This window comes from Urocitellus parryii, chromosome 3 (genome assembly GCF_045843805.1).
Source record: "Urocitellus parryii isolate mUroPar1 chromosome 3, mUroPar1.hap1, whole genome shotgun sequence".
In the NCBI taxonomy this organism is placed as follows: Eukaryota; Metazoa; Chordata; class Mammalia; order Rodentia; family Sciuridae; genus Urocitellus; species Urocitellus parryii.
In genome coordinates this window covers 212232996-212251265 of record NC_135533.1, presented here as the reverse complement: position 1 = coordinate 212251265, position 18270 = coordinate 212232996, and the positions used below count along the sequence as shown (strand labels likewise).

The 18270-nt window shown below is 36.6% G+C and overlaps 1 pseudogene; it reads right to left on the bottom strand.

The window, feature by feature from the left end:
- Positions 1–15920: 15920 nt before the first annotated feature.
- LOC144253561 (vesicle transport protein GOT1B pseudogene) lies at positions 15921–16283 on the bottom strand (annotated as a pseudogene).
- Positions 16284–18270: the final 1987 nt, after the last annotated feature.

Here is an 18270-nt window from a genome sequence, read left to right as displayed (position 1 = left end):
ACCAGAAAACCCCCAAAAATAATGGCAACAATAAACAAGAGGTCTCTTCCTGGATTGAAAGAACATGAAATAACTGGTGGGTCATCAAGGGGACAATCTACCAGGATCTTCCTGGTATGAAGCCCTGTATCAAACATGGCTCAACTCAAATGGCCCTATCCAACCATGGCCTCTTTTTTTCTACATAAAAAAATTAGTATAAGTTACAAAAATATAAGGTATTCTTTCATTTTCTGGAAGGTAATAATAATGTGAGCATATGTAACTAGAGTAAGACTGTGCCCATGAAATTCAACAAGTGACTCCAAGCATGTTGCTCAGGACCTGACACTTAGGAAGCCCTCTACATCAGCCTATGATGTGATGGTTATTTCCATTCTCCTCAACATCCTTACATCACCTTTATAATCATTTTGGAGTGCTTAAAAAACAATTCAGAAGCATCAATTTTTTACTATTGTGAGTAATATTTCTGTGAGATGCAAGACCTGTGTGGTTGGAAACTAAAATTTTTATTAAGATTTCTGCTATTTGCACCATAAACAGGAATGTACACTTCACAATCCTCATAGCTGAAACTTTGCATATCCTGTCATCCGATTACCAAAACTGTCATGCTTGTCCTCATGATGTGGAAAGAAGGGTTCCAAGAGCAAGGAGTTTCTTCCTGGAGTGACAGGGAAGTGAAAAGTTGTTAAGAGGTCCAGGGGAAAACCTTCCAAGACTCTTGTGCCCAGGTGCTCTGAGTCTCTAGTCACACAGCTCAATTCTAACAGTTTCAGTGCATTCAACCCAAACACCCATCACAAGTTACTTAAAAATGTTGAGCTCCTTTAGTTTCTGTAAAATAAGAGAATGTGGCACTTACAGCTTAGGGAAGACTACACAGATGAATTCAAACAATCTACATAGAACACATAGCTCAGCACCTGGCCCACTGGAGTATCTCAATAATGGTTTGTGATGTGGTCACTGTCATCCTCATCTCCATCATGTCCATCATAATCTTTTGGAGGTGTTTAAGAAATAGTTTAGAGGTACTAACTTTCTGCCATAGTAGATGAGATGTCTTTGGGAAATAGATTCATTGTATAAGGGAAGTAAAATTTAGGAGATTTCTAGGATACCTACTACAATCCCATATGTATATGTCACAGTCCTCATAGCTAAAATTTTTCACATAGGCATCCTCCCTTAGGTTACTCATGGATTGCTTCATCATCAAAATAATAGGAAACAATGCTTCTGAAAGTCCTTACTCCATCCTTCATCTCCCTCAGTACTTACTGGGTGATGATGCTTCTCTGTGGGTCATGGCAAAAGACTGCAGATTTAAGGCCCCTACCCTGCCTGTTGCCCACTGAGTACTTCTCTGTCTACAGGACTGGCATCAGTGCAGTCTCAGACAGGAGGCTCCTGATGCAGTTAATTGTGGGAAGAGGAGCCACAAATGGAGCCAACTATACCAGAAACATCAAAATGAAGGGCTAAAGGCATAGCTGATAATTTACTACTATATGACCTTTGAGGCTCAATGCACAGAGCTCATAATTAGCCACATTGGTCCAGGTTATCACAAACTCCAAGGACTTCCTACTATTAATACAGGAATAAAAAGAAGAGAGAAATGAAGATTGACAAAGGAGGAAGATCATGTGTACTATTCATTTCTGTCAGTTCTTTTATTAAATATTTTGTAGTTGAATATGGACAGCATGCCTTTATTTTATTTGTTTATTTTTATGTGGTGCTAAGGATCCACCTCAGTGTCTCGCAAATGCTAGGCAAGCGCTCTGCCTCTGAGCTACAGCTCTATGCTGTCACTTCTTTTTTAAAAAATTCATTGACTTTTGGGTTGGGGTTGTGGCTCAAGGGTAGAGTGCTCACATCATATATGTGAGAGCCTGGGTTCGGTGCTCAGCACCACATAAAAGTAAATAAGTGAAATAAAGATTTTGTTTCCAACTACAACTACAAACAAATGAAAAAAAATCATTGACTTTTTTAAAAAATAATTTCTATTTGTGTTTGATAAAATTTAAATTCCAAAGATACATTACAATTCTCACCATTGTTAAGTTCAGAAATCAACAACATTCATTAAACCCACATTGTGGTACATCCATCACCAACATTCACCTCGAGGAACTTTTTATCTTATCAAACTGAAACATCGTATCAATTAATAACTCCACATTCCTCCCACTCCCAACAATGATTACCATTATCAACTGTGAAACATGACGAGAAATTAATTCATTGTACTATATAAATGCACATAAGTGATGACATCATAGAACACAAGTGTAGTAGTAGTGTACATTTCACCTACCAATTATTTCCAAAATTAAATGCTAACACTAAAAATTTATAATATGCAAACCACACGTTTTTCCCTAACTTTGCTCTAGTTTCTGTGCATATATTTAAAATTCAAATATATTTAAAATATATATATGCAAGACCACACAGGTCTTGCATCTCACAGAAATATATTTAAATATATTTAAAATTCAAATATATTCCATATATTTAAAATTCAAATATTCACGTGTAATTTATTCACACTTGAGGTCCAGAGACTACCAGTACTTCTCAGTTCTGTTATACAGATTTGTATTAACCCCATACCATTTCAGTAAAATATGTGAGGTAGAAAGCACCTCTTTGACTCTTTCTTTCAATCTACTTTATGTAGTGTCCTGACAGTATGGTTTTATTCTTTTCTGATTGTAAACCATCTAATAAATTGTTGAGACCTTTAGATTCAAGGAAAGCCCCAAAACCCAGGTGTCAGTCCCAAACTTCTTATGCCTAAATAATTGTTCACATCAAAACTTTCGAATTCATGGATTGCAATTCTCTTACTTTACCTACCTATGAACAACTTGGGTTCATTATTCTGCTGCCTTAATTAATGATTTAACCAGGGAAAAATTCAAATAGTACAGGAAATATTATAGCATATGTACAATATTTTCATCTGAAAATGAGAATAATAATTATCAAGATCATTAGTTGTAAGAAAAGCCTTTTAAAATCTATTAAATTGCATAAACTAGTGTTCTAAGTCCCACTGATCAATACACTTGCCGATGGATATTTTAAAGTATTCAGGTGCCTTGGTCTCAAACCAAACCTATGTAATCAGAATATCTGCATATGGCATTCTTGGTGATCCTTCTTTACACTGGTTTTGAGGACCACTGCTGTTCAGTCAGCTTTCTCACTGCTGTGACCAACAAACCTGAAAAGAACAGTTTTAAGGAGAAAAAGTTTATTCGAGGCTCAAAATTTCAGAGATCTTAGTCCATAGATGGCCAACTCCATTCCTCATAACCTGAAAAGAGGCAGAACATCATGGTGGGGGAAAGTAGCTCAAAACATGGCACTAGCTGGGTACAATGGCACATGCCTATAATCCCAGTGACACAGGAGGCTGAGGCAGGAGGATCACAAATTCGAAGTCAGCCTCAGCAACTTAACAAGGCCCTAAACAACTTAGTCAGACCCTGTCTCAAAAAAATAAAAAGGACTTGGGATGAAGCTAAGTGGTTAAGCAGCAGAGATTCAATCCCTGGTACCTTAAATAAATAAACAAATAAATAGCCCCAGGAAGCAGAGAGAGAACTCTCTTCACCACAACAAAATATAAACCCCAAAGGTACACCCCCAGTGACCCACCTTAGGTCTACCACACCCCACCTGCTTTCAGTTATCATCTGTTAATCCCTATCAGAAGATTAATGCACTGTTAGGTTAAGGCTCTTGTAACCCAATCATTCCACTTCTAAATCTTCTATCATTGTGTCACACAAGAGATTTTGGGGGATATCTAACATTCAAACCATAATATTCTGCCCCTGGACCCCAAAAGTTCATGCTTATCTCATGGTGCAAAATACATTTAGTCCACATTCAAGAGTCCCCATTGTCTCAACAGTTCCAGGATTGCCCATAAGTCCAAGTCCAAAGTCTCCCCTGAGACTCATGGCAAATTCTCATCATGAACTCCTGCAAAACTCAAAAGCAAGTTACAAGTATCCAATATATAAAGGTACAGGGTAAGAACTTGCATTCCACAATGGAGAAATAGAGGCATAGAAAGAAGGGATGGGACCAAAACAAGACTGAACTCCAACTGGGCAAACAAGCCCTGAAGTTCTATGTCCAGCATCTGGGGTTCTCTCTGAAGGAGTGTGTACATCTGCCCCTGTGTTTTTGCTGGTTGCACCCCACATGTTCTCTCTGTTCTCTTGTCTCTGCTCAAATCCTGTAGCTTTCCTCTGCACATGTGCCACGATAATGGCATTTTTTAATCTTGGGGGTCTCCACTGCAACTTTGGCTTTCTCCTCACATCTCCACACAATGCCCTCTCAGGGCAGCCCACAGGGACTCCTCCTGTACTTTGCCTGATTTCCAAGGCCTTCCCTTGAAAACCTTTTCCTTTGAAAATTCCCCAAACTCCAGGATCCCGCATTTCTACAGAACCAGCACCACGTGATTGATGCCAAGATCTGCTGTCATCTTGAGTAGTAGCCAAGCCTCTAGGGTCCAAAGCTGCACCAGCCTCTGAGTGCCTGAGCACCTGAGCATGGTGAAACAACTTTGTAGGCTTCCCTGTGCAAACAGGGTGCCCCACTGGTCTCTTCTCAAAGGAATATTTACTTTTACTCCCTAGAGCCAGAGATGAGTGTGATATTGCCAATTCCTGGGGTGCCCTCAAGACATCTTTCTTATTGTCTCTTGGCAACGCCTTAGCATTCCTTGACTGGCAGTAATGTCTTTAACAACTGCAGTTTCTTTAGCCCCAGTTTTACTCCCACCTTTCAAGTCCAAAGTTTTCAAATCTTTCTGCTTTCTGCTCCTGAATACCACAATAAATTTGGCTAAAATCTGCCAGAAATACCCATTCCACTGCCTAAATACTATGCTGCCTAGAAATTTCTTCTGCCACATTAAGATGTCCATCACTTTTAAAATCAGCCTCGCAGAAATTCTCAGGACACAGGCAAACCAGAACACAACATGAATGGCCTCTAGTCCAATTTCCAGAAGAATCCTCTTTTTCCTCTGAAGCCTTTGAAACCTGTCCCTACTATCCACAGTTATACCAGCATTCTGGTCTTCTGAGATCCCACCAGAATTTCAATATATAAGGGGAAATCTATTGACAAAATTCAATATCCCTTTATGGTAAAAGTTCTGAAGAAATTATATAGAAGTAGTTTACCATATCATTATAAAACAAACATGTGAAAAACCTATAGCCAACAGCATACTAAATGGGAAAAAATCTGAAAACATTTCCTCTAAAATTAGGAATGAGATAAGGATGTTCACTCTTACTACTTCCTATTTGATATGGTTAAGACATGAGGTGTCCCCCCCCCCAAGAAAAAAGATCATGTGTGAGAAAATACAAGAAAGTTTAGAGGCCAAATTATTGGGTTATTAGAGCCTTAACCTAAGGATAGTAACTGTAGACAGGAAGGGTGTGGCTGAAGGAGGTAGGTCACTGGGGTGTACCTCTGGGGTACATATTTTGTCCCTGGTGAGCTGAATTCTCTCTGTTTCCTGGGGCCATGCCCAGAACTGCCTTCTTCTGCCACACCCTTCCACCATGGTGTTCTACCTCACCTCAAGCCCAAAGCAATGGAGTTGGCCATGTATGGACTAAGACCTCTGAACCCATGAGTGCCAAATAAACTTTTCCTCCTCTAAAAATGTTCTTGTGAGATCTTGGTCACAGTAGTGAAAAGATAACTGAAACACTATTCAATATAGTACTTGAACTTTAGCCAGAGCAAATAGGCAAGATAGAGAAATAAAATGGATACAAGTAGGAAAGGGAAAAATCAAACTATACCTCTTTTTAGAGGATATGATCTTATATTTAGGATATCCTAAAGACTACACTAGAAGACTTTTAGAGCTGATAAACAAATTCAGCAAAATAACAGGATACAAAACAAACTTTCAAAATTTATAGTTTTTCTCTACTCCAATAACAAATCTGCTGAGAAAGAAATCAGCAAAATGATTCTATTTGCAATGATTTCAAAAAAATAAAATAAAATACCTAAGAATAAACCGAACCAAAGAAGTGAAAAGACCTGTACAGTGAAAATTACATAACACTGAAGAAAGAGATTAAAGAAGACACTAGATGATGGTAAGTCCTCCCATGTTCATGGATAGGCAGAATTAATATTGTTAAAATTGCCATATTAACCAAAAGTGATCTACAGATTCAATACAATCTCCATAAAAATACAAATGACATTTTCACAGAACTAGAAAACAACAATTCTAAAATTCATATGGAAATATAGAAAGATCCCAAATAGCCAGGGTAATCCTGAGCAAAAAGAGCAATGCTAAAAGCATCACAATACTCGATTTCAAAATACACATAGCAACAAAAACAGCATGGTACTGACATAAATACAGACACATAAATCAATGGAATAGAATAGTGGACCCAGAGACAAACCCCTAACAATATAGTCATCTGATTTAGTTGACCTAGCTGTTTTACATCTTTATTCAAAGGAAAGAAAATAAACCCAAAAAAGAAGAAATCATCATACCAAATATATACCCTCATGCCCATGTTTATTGCAGCACAACTCTCAATAGCTAAGATACAGAATTACCCTAGGTGTCCATTAACAGATGAATAGATAAAGAAAACATGGTACATATATCCACAGTGGAATATTATTCTACCATAAAAAAGAATAAAATCCAGTCATTTGAAGCAGAGTGGATGGAATGGAGGACATTATGGTAAGTGAAAGAAGCCAGACAGAGAAAGACAAAATACCACATGTTCTCCATCTTATGTGGAAGCTTAAAAAAGTCAACCTGAAATTATAATAGTGATTACTAGACATTGAGAAAATTGAGAGTGTTGCGGTAAGGGTGATTAGAATTGATTAGTTGATTAGTGCACACTGTATGCCTATAAGGAAATACTGAATCCCATTAATGTGTACAATTATTATGCATTAATTAAAATTTGTTTCTTAAAAACTTACCTAAGAAGTACCTAAAGCTCATCTAAGTAGTCTACAACACAAAATCTTTTGCCCCTGAAATATACTAGTTTACATCAACATGTGGTGATGTAAGCACATACATCAACTTCAAATGCTTTAACAGGTACATGGCATTACCTGAGGGATACACAATATTTGTCAGTTTATTAATACAATAACCATTTCAAAATTCTTGTGCCTCTGTTCATATCAAACAAGAGAAAATTTTCAAATACAGTGTGGGTAAAGGATAGTTGTTTGAATTACAACAGTTGATGCATGCTCAATTTTATTTCTGATCACCTATATTGTCATAATAAATGATCACTTGTTCTCAACTACATCCTTATTGTATACCATAAAAATATTTATAGAGTATATTAATAATCCTTTCATGATAAACCATGAAGAAATTGCATCTTCTATGGGAAATATTACCACATGCTTCCAGTAGAAGAGACAGTGCCCTGGAATGAGAATTAGGACATCCACATTTAAGTCCTGTATTATTGACCTGCTACTACACAGAATGTGTGTAAATCTCACCACCTCTCTGATTATTGGAAATAGAATAACACCCATCTCTACAACATGCATGGCACATAAGGGAAGGTTGGAGCTTAGTTAATGTTTGGTCAATATAGATTTTTCTTAAATAAAGAATTCACCTAGGCACAGGGGTGAACACCTATAGTCTCAGTCACTTGGGAGGTCTAGGCAGGAGAATCACAAGTTCAAGTCCAGCCTTAGCAACTTGGAAAGACTATGTCTCAAAATTTAAAAAAATAAAATAAAAAGGGATAGGTACTCAGTATAGAGTGCCTCTGGGTTCAATTATCGGTACCTCAAAAGCAAATAGATAGATGATAGATAGATAGATAGATAGATAGATAGATAGATAGATAGATAGATAGATGATAGATAGATAGGCAGACAGATAGATAGGATTCAGGGAAAAGAGGGAGGATGGGAAAAGAGAGGAATGGTGGAATAAAATTGATCAAACTATGCTATGTACATATAGGAATGTTCTACAGTGAATTTCATCTTTATGTATATCTATAAAATATTAATTTAAAAAAGAAACTATACATAAATACAAGAAAGACCAGTAGAGTAGAGAAGGGGAATTGGGGAGGGAGGAGAAAAGATAAAGGGAAGTAATGGGGACTGAAGTAGAGCACATTATAATCCATGTTTATATGATTATGTCAAAATGAACTCCAATATTACATATATATCTAATACACTAATAAAATAAAATAAAATAATAAAGCAGTCATTATGAAAAGAACAAATTTATTGATGAATACAATTGTCAAAAAGGAACTGGAACAAACAAACAGACACTTCACAGAAGAAATACAATCAATAAATATATGGAAAAATGTTCAACATCTCTAGCAATTAGAGAAATGCAAATCAAAACTACACTGAGATTCCATCTCACTCCAGTCAGAAGGGCAATCATCAGGAATACAAGAAACAATAAATGTTGGTGAAAAATGTGGGGAAAAACATACACGTCCACATTGTTGGTGGGACTGAAAATTGGTCCAACCATTCTGGAAAGCAGTATGGAGATTCCTCAGAAAACTTGCAATGGAACCACCATTTGACCCAGCTATCCCACTCCTCAGTTTATACCCAAAGGACTTAAAATCAGCATACTACAGTAATGCAGCCACATCAACATTTACAGCAGCTCCATCTACAATATCTAAACTATGAATCAACCTAGATGCCCTTCAACAGATGACTGAATAAAGAAAATGTGGTATATATACACAATGGAATATTACTGAGCCTTAAAGAAGAATGAAATTATGGCATTTGCAGGTAAATGGATGGAAATGGAGAATATCATGATAAGCAAAATAAGCCAATCCCAAAGAAGCAAAGGCTGAATGTTTTCTCTGATATGCAAATGCTAATTCACAATAAGGTGCAGGGGGCACAATAGTGGTATTTTGCACTAAACAAAGGGAAGTGAAGGGAGGGAGGAGACATGGGGGTAGTAATGATAGTTGAATGAATTGGACATTATTACCCTCGGTGCATATATGATTACATGACCTGTGTAACTCTATATCATGTACAACCAGACAAATTAGAAGTTATACTCCATTTAAGTATGATGTATCAAAATTCTACTGTTATGTATAACTAATTAGAACAAATAAATTTAAAAATATATAAAATAAATAGGCTTAAAGCACACACAAAAAATGGAACTGGAGCCAGAATTATGTGAAACTCTAATATGTCTCTCAGTTCAAGAAATAAAATGTACCTGACCCCTTCACTTTCTGCTTGATTTTTTTTTAATATCCCATGAAGATTTCTGAAGTGGTTCTTGAATAACTGAATGTTACCAATACAATTAAGTGAAATCACAGGCACCGTGTCTCAAACTCTATGGGATATTTCTGAAAGGGAGGAAAGTATAGACAGTCGGGAAAGTGCTCAGTGTACAGAAGCCACACTGATTATGGCCACTGTTTGAACCAAGGAAGGGTATATTCAATGTTTAACAGAGATTTTTATGTTTGATGCCTTCTCTGTGGCAAGTGAAGTGTCAGTTCTTGAAAATCAGAAATGAAAGAACCAGTATGGAAGGAAAGAAACAGTTTGAATGAGATTTCTGGGACTCCATAACAACCACAACATCAATGTTGCAGTCCTCACAGCTGAAATTTTATGCATTTGTATCCTGCCACCCGACCACACAAACTGCCATTTTTGTCCTGATGACGATTAATAAACAATCTGCCCCTGGCTGTCTCCTCTATTCATTCTCTCTCTCAGCACTTTACTGGGTTAAGCAGTGACTCTGTGTTTCAAGGACTGCAGGTACCATGTCCCTTGGCTGTATGATGCCCAATGAAGGTTCAGGCTCCATCCTCAGGATTGATATTATCAATGTCACAAAAGACTTTCATAATGCAGACAACTAAGAGAGGAGAAGGCACAGGCATGGAATTCATGGGAATGGAGCCATCAGACCAAAAGTCCAAAGCATAGACTCATTATTGAATATTATATACCCCTAGAGGCTCAATGCACAGAGTTCATCTTTACCCAGTTTGGACTAATTTATCCTAATAACTAAGAACTTGCTAATATTAGTGAAGGAAAAAGGAGAAGAAGAAGAAGAAGAAGAAGAAGAAGAAGAAGAAGAAGAGGAGGAGGAGGAGGAGGAGGAGGAGGAGGAGGAGGAGGAGGAGGAGGAGGAGGAGGAGGATGATCAATGACCATGAAAGAATTTGGACTCCTCTAATGAGTAAGCTCATGCATAATATTTATTCATTTCTTTCATTTCTTTTTTTTCAAATACCAGTGTGCCTTTTATCGTCATTGTTTATAACTGTCAAATATACAGAACAAAAAATTGAACATTTAAATCACTGTTAACTATCCAGTTCAGTGGCATGAATTACACTCATGTGGTTGTGCAACCATCACTACCATCCATCTCCAGAAATTTCTCATCTTCACAAACTGAAAATGTACCCATTTTAAAATCTCCTCTTCCTGTTTCCCACCAATTGTAGCAACTACTATTCTACTATGAAATGTGATAATTAGTCATTAAACTATAAAAAGTTATATATCCAAGGAGGTAGAATCTACAGATCTAGATATTTGGCTTTGTTGCATTTTCCAAATAAGATTCCAAATGGCTGTCAGAGGTCCTGAGATTAGACTGATCTGCTGCAGAGCCTCCTCAGTGAGCTTTTGATGTCCCTGTTCCTCAGGCTACAGATGAAGGGGTTCGGCATAGGGCTGACAAGAGTGTACATCATTGAGGCCATTGTGTTGTTTTGGGTGACTGTGACACAGCTGATCCAAGGTCACTAGGAACAGTCCAAGGAGAATGGGCTGCAGTCCAAGATAATCTGAGAGGCCCATGAGATGAAATTCTGAGACACGTGTTAGATTTTGTAGTTCTATGTTGTTTGGACAGCTTTTGAAAATGAAAAGTTAGAGAAAATTAAATAAATATGTCATCTAGTATTGTGTCTATATTTTGGACAAAGCAATATACAATATACAGACCTTATACCTCTCATACAGACCTCACATTTGACCATACACATTTGACCATAAATCCCATATCCTGGGTTTTTTTTTTTTTTTGGTGTGTGTGTGTGTGTGTGTGTGAGAGAGAGAGAGAGAGAGAGAGAGAGAGAGAGAGAGAGAGAGATACCAGGGATTGAACCCAGAGGAGTTTAACCGCTGAGTCACATCCCCAGCTGTTTTGGGGATTTTTTATTTTTATTTTTATTACAGACAGGGTCTCTCTGAGTTGTGTAGGGCCTCACTAAGTTGCTGAGGCTGGGTTTGAACTCACTATTCTCCTGCTTCAGACTCCAAGTCACTGGGATTACAGGAGTATGCCACTCCACAAACACTTCATTTTTACATAAAATACAACCAACTCTTTTCAGATTAAAAAAAAAAACGATGTTTACAGCAGCACAGTTCACAATAGCTAAGATATGGAGCCAATCTAGGTACCCTTCAACAGATGAATGGATAAAGAAATTACTCAGCCATAAGGAGAAGGACTTTATGACATTTGCCAGTAAATGGATAGATCTGGGAACTATCATGTAAGTTAAATAAGCCAATCCCAAAAAACCAAAGGTCTAATGATTTTGCTGATATGTGGAAGCTAAACCACAATAAAGTAGGGGAGAAGAAGAGAAGTTTAATAGATTAGACAAAGGGGAATGAAGGGAAAGGAGGAGGGACAGGAATAGGAAAGACAGTGCAATCAATCTAACATAATTTTCCTATGTATACATATGAAAATACCTAAGTGAATCCACCATCATGTATACCCACAAGAATGGGTTCCTAATTAGAATAAGCTATATTCCATCCATCTTTAAATAATTATATCATAATGGATTCTACTGTCATAACTAAAAAGAACCAATAAAAATAAATACATAAATAAATAAATAAAATGGAAAACAAAAATACCCTTCCTTCATTGAGAAAAAAAAATCATTCTAATTAAAGGTAATTGAAAAACAGTCAAACAGATTATTTTATTCTAAGATAATGATATGAATTTCCTGGATGCAGAATATTTATAAAAACTCTGTGAGAGCTAAGATCATGTTATTGGAATTCAAATAAAGTTGAAAGTTCATAATCACACTTTTATTTGCCAGTTAAATTCATGGATTTTCATAATTCTTTCATGTTAACATTTCATTATTTCACAGAAAGAGGGTTTCATTCAAATACGTAGATTATCTTTTTTAAATTGTTTTATAACCCTAACCTTGGCTTTAGTGGACTTCAAATTTTGATTAGTATGCACATAATCATGAAGCATCACTGATCACATACTAGCGTACAGTGCATCTGTCAATAATTCAACAATAACGAATTTAAAAAACACTTCTGAAATGTTTTGTTTTATACAGTGTTATCTGTATCAACCCCATACAAATATAAGGAAACATCTTAAACTTAATAACACTTTTCCTATTTTCTATTTTGGCAGGGTTTTTTGTTTGTAGGTTTTGCTCTTTATTTTTGTTGTTGTTGTTGTTGTTGTTATTTGGTTTTGCTTTGTTTATTTGTATTCCATAGTGTCCTGGTAATATCAGTTCTTTTTATCATAAATCCTATTATTTACAAATAAAGAATTTATCATCTCAAGATACGTCTCCATCAGTTTGAAACTCAGCCTTCTTAACCTAGTTAAAAGAATTTCATGTTAAGCCTTCCCATGAAGGCAAGATTCATTAACTAGTACCATGAGGGAGAGGCCTACAGAAGCTAGAATTAGTGTAGGAGAAAAACAGAACTTTGAGAATTCCTGGTCCCCATCCCAGAACCAAAACATAAACTTAGTCCTCTAAGCTGAAACTTTGCATATTGATATCATCCCAACTGACATGGTTGCCCCAGTGATGAGGAAACAATGATGCTGACAGTTCCTCCTCTTTTTACCATCTCCCACAGAACTTACAGGGCAGTACTGCATTTCTGCTGGGGCATTACCAAGGAGTATGGATCCAGGGCTCTTCTCCTGCTTAGTGTGGGATGAAACCTCAGGCTCTGTCCTCAGGACTTGAAAAATGGCTCAAATTTATGAAGATGCCAATGAAGACAGTAGACAATGCTGTGGAGCCACTACACTGGCAAAGTAAAGGGCTAGAAGCATAGGCTAATTAGTTCAGAAGTGCAACCTTGGAGGCTCAATGCACAAAGTGCCTAATTAGCCAATAGGTCCACAATAATTCAATCTCTGAGGACTTGTTAATATTAAAGGAAACAGAAAAAGAGAAAAGTAAAAGTACCTGGTCTGACTTCCAAGGTGTTGGATCTTTATGTAAAACTAAGGCTACTTTTTCTTCACTATAACAATCAAATATGGGATTTGGTATCTGTCATTTCATTGTATTAATCTGAAAATATGTGGAGAATTAGATTTCTTGTTTCAAGAATCTCACACTATTTCCATTCCTATATGTCTCTAAGGAGAAATTCATATTTCAATTTATTTTTCCCTTTGCTTGGTTTGGTACTTTACGTACTGAAGATATATGGGTTTTTTACTAGTCCAACTGAATCTTGGTTCTTTTTTCTCTAGTGAAAATATATTGATACATTATAAAACCACTGATGGTTACATAGGTTTTTTATAATATCTGTATTTAAATACTCCAGGAGCAGGGCTTGGGCTGTAGTTCAGTGGCAGAGTGCTTGCCTAGCATGTGATCCTTAGCACCACATAAAACAAATAAAGATACGTGTTGATCTAGATCTACCAAAAAAAATTAATAAAATTAAATAAATAAACAAATACTATAGGAGTAGCGGGAGGAAACTATATTTTAATATTGATTTCTCTTTTTTAACCAATACATAATAATTGTACATATTTAAAATGCCATGTAATATTTGCAATCAGGTATACATTATGTAATGTCAAATCATAGTGATTATATTTCTTCAATCATCTGTCATTTCTTTATGGTGAAAACATTTAAAATTCTTTCCTGTAGCTTTAAAAAATTACAGTATATATTTTATTTGCTACTCTCAAACTAGAAAACTGTAATTAATCCTTCCCCATCACTCCCTCCTAATCTTCAAGGCCTCTGATAACTATCATGCTAACTATCAACTTCTGAGACCACCTTTCTGAATGATATCAGGTGGTGCTTGTCTTCAGAGTCTGGCTTATTTAATGTCTTCCCCTTCCATCCATTTTGTCTCAAATGGTAGAATGGCATCCTTTTATGGCTGAATAATATTCATTGTGTGTATGTCCAACATTTTCTGTATCCACCAATTCATCCATTGATGGACAGTTAGGTTATTTCCATTCCTTGGCTAGTATGAATTGTGCTTCAGTAACAATGGGAATTCAGATGTCTCTTCAACAGATGTATTTCATTTCCTTTGGGTACATACACAGCAAATGGATTGCAGAATAATATGGTGGTTCTATTTTTAATTTTTTTAGGAAAAATCCTTGTGTTTTCCACAGTAGAAAGCCTGATGCTTTACTTTCTATTCCCAGAAGTGACTTCCCATCACTTCTTCCATGTTCTCATTGCTGAAAGGGAGTCACTAGGTTCATGCCATACATCATGGAAGTCACACAAGGGCATAAGAACAAGGAGGTAAGGTCATTGGGAGTATCTTAGCCCCTCCCCACCTCATCTTCTATCAGAACATTGGGCTTGATATAAAGAAAAGTTTAATGCATACCTAATGGATATGGGACAAAGTAGGCTGTTTAGCTTTACAATGATAAATTATAGAAGGAATAAATAAATTATTTTGAGGGGATCCCAAATGGCAGATATATAGAGATAGATATGAGAGGAAGAAGCTGAGTATATTCAGACATTTAGAATACCTGGTCTGTACAAAATGTATTACTAAACCAAAGTCATTTCATATTAGATGGAGGGATAAAATACTAGGGTTATAGTCAAGGATGAATTTACAGCACATGACAAATGAACACCAAAGATAGTTATATTTGCATACCAAAATGCTTATTTTCACTTCCCCCTCCCATGATCAGTATCCTTGCACAAAAAAGAAACACTAAAACTTTTTTCATTCTATATTGGATGTTCACTTGAGAGTTTTCTGACCATATACTTTTATACACTTGGAGACCTTTTTTCTAGAAAGGAAAGAGTTGATAAATCAACCTTTTATTCTATGAGTTAATATTGAACATACTATCGGTAGAGGAGAATAGATCCCATTATTCATATTTTTTTCAGAAGAACCACAAAAGTTTTATTTTAACTCCATGTTTACAAAACATAGTGATTCATACATGAACTGGGTTTTCACTGGGTTTAATACATTAAAATGACATAATCCATCCCTACTCATGCATTACTTTCAGAGATACAGCACAACTGGAAATAGAGTTGCCATCACGGTGGACATTTCTAAAAAGCAAATGCCTATGGGTGCTCCTGAGCCCTCAAAACAATAATAGAAGTAAAAACAAAAGTAACCGACACCACAGTTCTCTAAGAATGGCTGTGTTCTGCACATTGTGGAAAAATAATAAAAATAGCCTTCTAGAGTTTCAATATGCTTCATAACATGGATTTCGTCTCCCTTAGTTTGCTTGCTGCCTTCTGAGATCACTTGATTAGAAGCCTGTTTTCATTGCTTCTGTACTAATTGCTGTTGGTCTTTGTAGGCTACATGTTTTAAGCTTCTGTAAAGAACATTACAAGTTACTTGATGTAATTTAATTTTGTACTGAATGTTCTTCAAAGAATTTTATAAAAAATACAACATTTTACATGAGTCTTCAAATTCTCTTGTGAAACAATATTGTTGCTTTTTCCAACTTTATCTATAAATTATCTAATTCCAGGTAAATTTTAGAGGGGTCCAAGAACTGGCATTCTTCTAATAAAGCCAACCACACAGAAAAGAAGCCCCTGAACAAGTTAAAAAATCCATAATTTTCAAAGATCCTGCCTCTCAAAGGCCAACCAATAAGAACTACAAATACACCACCTAGGAAAAATCCTGTAGCTTTCATTTTATGTTTTTGGGAAAAGAATCTGAATGTTCTAAACTGATTATAAAGGCCTAGCCAGTCACAAATAAAACATTTCCAATAGCCAGTAGTACTTTGTCAAAAAAAGAGAATCATTCCAAACAACAGGAAAAACTGTTAATCCCATTTCAATTTTCTGGGTGTCTGTTAAGGAGATCATGGTTGTAGTGGTGAGGGCAGTGGAGGCAGCACGTCAAAATGCCCAGCGTGGAAAGCTGAGTAGGGAGAAAAGAAGGCAGGAAGCAGCCCAGGAGAGCTGTCACATCTTCCAGAAACATCCACTGTTCATAATTTTAAACCATACATTTCTCTCAAAAGCTGAGAAATTAGAGTACAGGGCATGGAGACACACACCTATAATCCCAGCAAAAATGGAGGCTAAGGCAAAATCACAAGTTAAGGATATCCCGGCAATTTAGTGAGGCCCTAGCAATTTAGCCAGAACCTATCCCCAAATAAAAAGGGCTGGGGATGTCGCTCAGTGATTAAGCATCTCTGGGTTCAATCCCTGGTACCAGAAAAAAAAGAGTTGAGAAATTAATCTATGGAAGGTCTAGTGGTCCTGGGAAGAAGTACCACATTGAATATGCATGTAAAAATATCTTAAGTTTCTCCTCTGAAACAGTGGATAATTTACTTGATTTTATATAAGGTAAAAGTGTGCCTATCTCTGCCCTACTGTACAAGACTTTGGATATCTAGATAAATGACATTCAGTTTATGCTTTAAACTGCTTAAGTTTAAAGAAGAATTCTCAGTGACATTTCTTAAATTCCCTCTATGAACACAGAATAAATTTCATAGGTCTCTGAGCAAAAACTTTGCATTTTAGACCCATTCAGTATAGCCATTCCAATGACCTTGCTGATCCTCAATTTGAGAAAGCAATGTTCCCAATAGTATCTCCAGCATCTCTGTGTGCCTCCCAACACTCACTCACTTCCTTCTTAATGAGGTGGACTTGCTAATAGTGCTACTGAAATTCATTCCCTCTTCACATCTGAAGAGCAGTGAGAACTGAGGATCTTTCCTCATGAATGACAGGAGTCATTCCCCAGAATCAGGAAGGGGCCTCCTAATACAGATGACTCTGGAAAGAGACAGAGGTGTGATTTCCACTGAACAGGAACCAGCATTCTGAAAAGATGAAAGAACAGGTTGATATTTACTGTTGTATGGTCTTAAGCATGCTGTGTGATCAAGAGTGCTCTTGATGTTGTTCTGCAGGCACCACAAGATTATGGATCTATCCCTCTTCTTTCCAGCAAGTTACACAACCCATCAAATCACCATGTTCTCATGCAAACTTTCCTGTCACATGGGAAGAAGTAGCTCTGTATTTTATATCTCAGCAGATACCACCATGTAGCTCCTTTCCATGTAGTATAGAAAAAAATGACCCTAATTTCTCTCCTACTAGCAGGATTCCTCCAATGATGATGTCTCAATACACTGCAATCATTCTGTGTTCAAATTCAACAAATTTTCTCATAGATTCTATTTTTGCTTATGAAGTAATTGCTCATTTCACTCCAGAATTTTTTTCTTCTGTCTTTTTATGGGTGTTCCCAGAAAACGAAGTCTTTCTTTTTATTTTAAATAATGTATTTATTTCTTCTACTCTAGGATCCAGTTGAACTGCACATGTTGCATTTAGTTATCATGACTCGTTGAACTTCAGTCTGGGACAGTTCTTCAGCCTTTATATTTCACAACCCTGACATTTTTTGAGTCAGAGTTTATTTTAAAAGGATGTCCATAAATCTGAGGTGTGAAAGTATTTTATACTATAATTTTTGTAGAGTCTTACACCTTTCAGAATTAAACACACACACACACACACACACACACACACACACACACGACACACTGGGAAAGAAATTAAATGAACCCAGAAGCAGTACATTTCAAGAAGCACTGATTAGCAAAAACATCAGCAGACAGGGCCTGTTTAGCAGATATGGACTGTCTTAAATAATTATTTTCTCCTGATTAGAAAAGCAGAAAACAAGCATTAAAGGCCTCTCACCTATTAATCGCCTGCACTTTCTCCCATCCTAGGAAGAAGGCCACCACCAGAATAAAAGCCCCACTACATCACAAAGTGCTCATTTGCAGGTGCCATTTAATGAAATAAACTTTTAGCC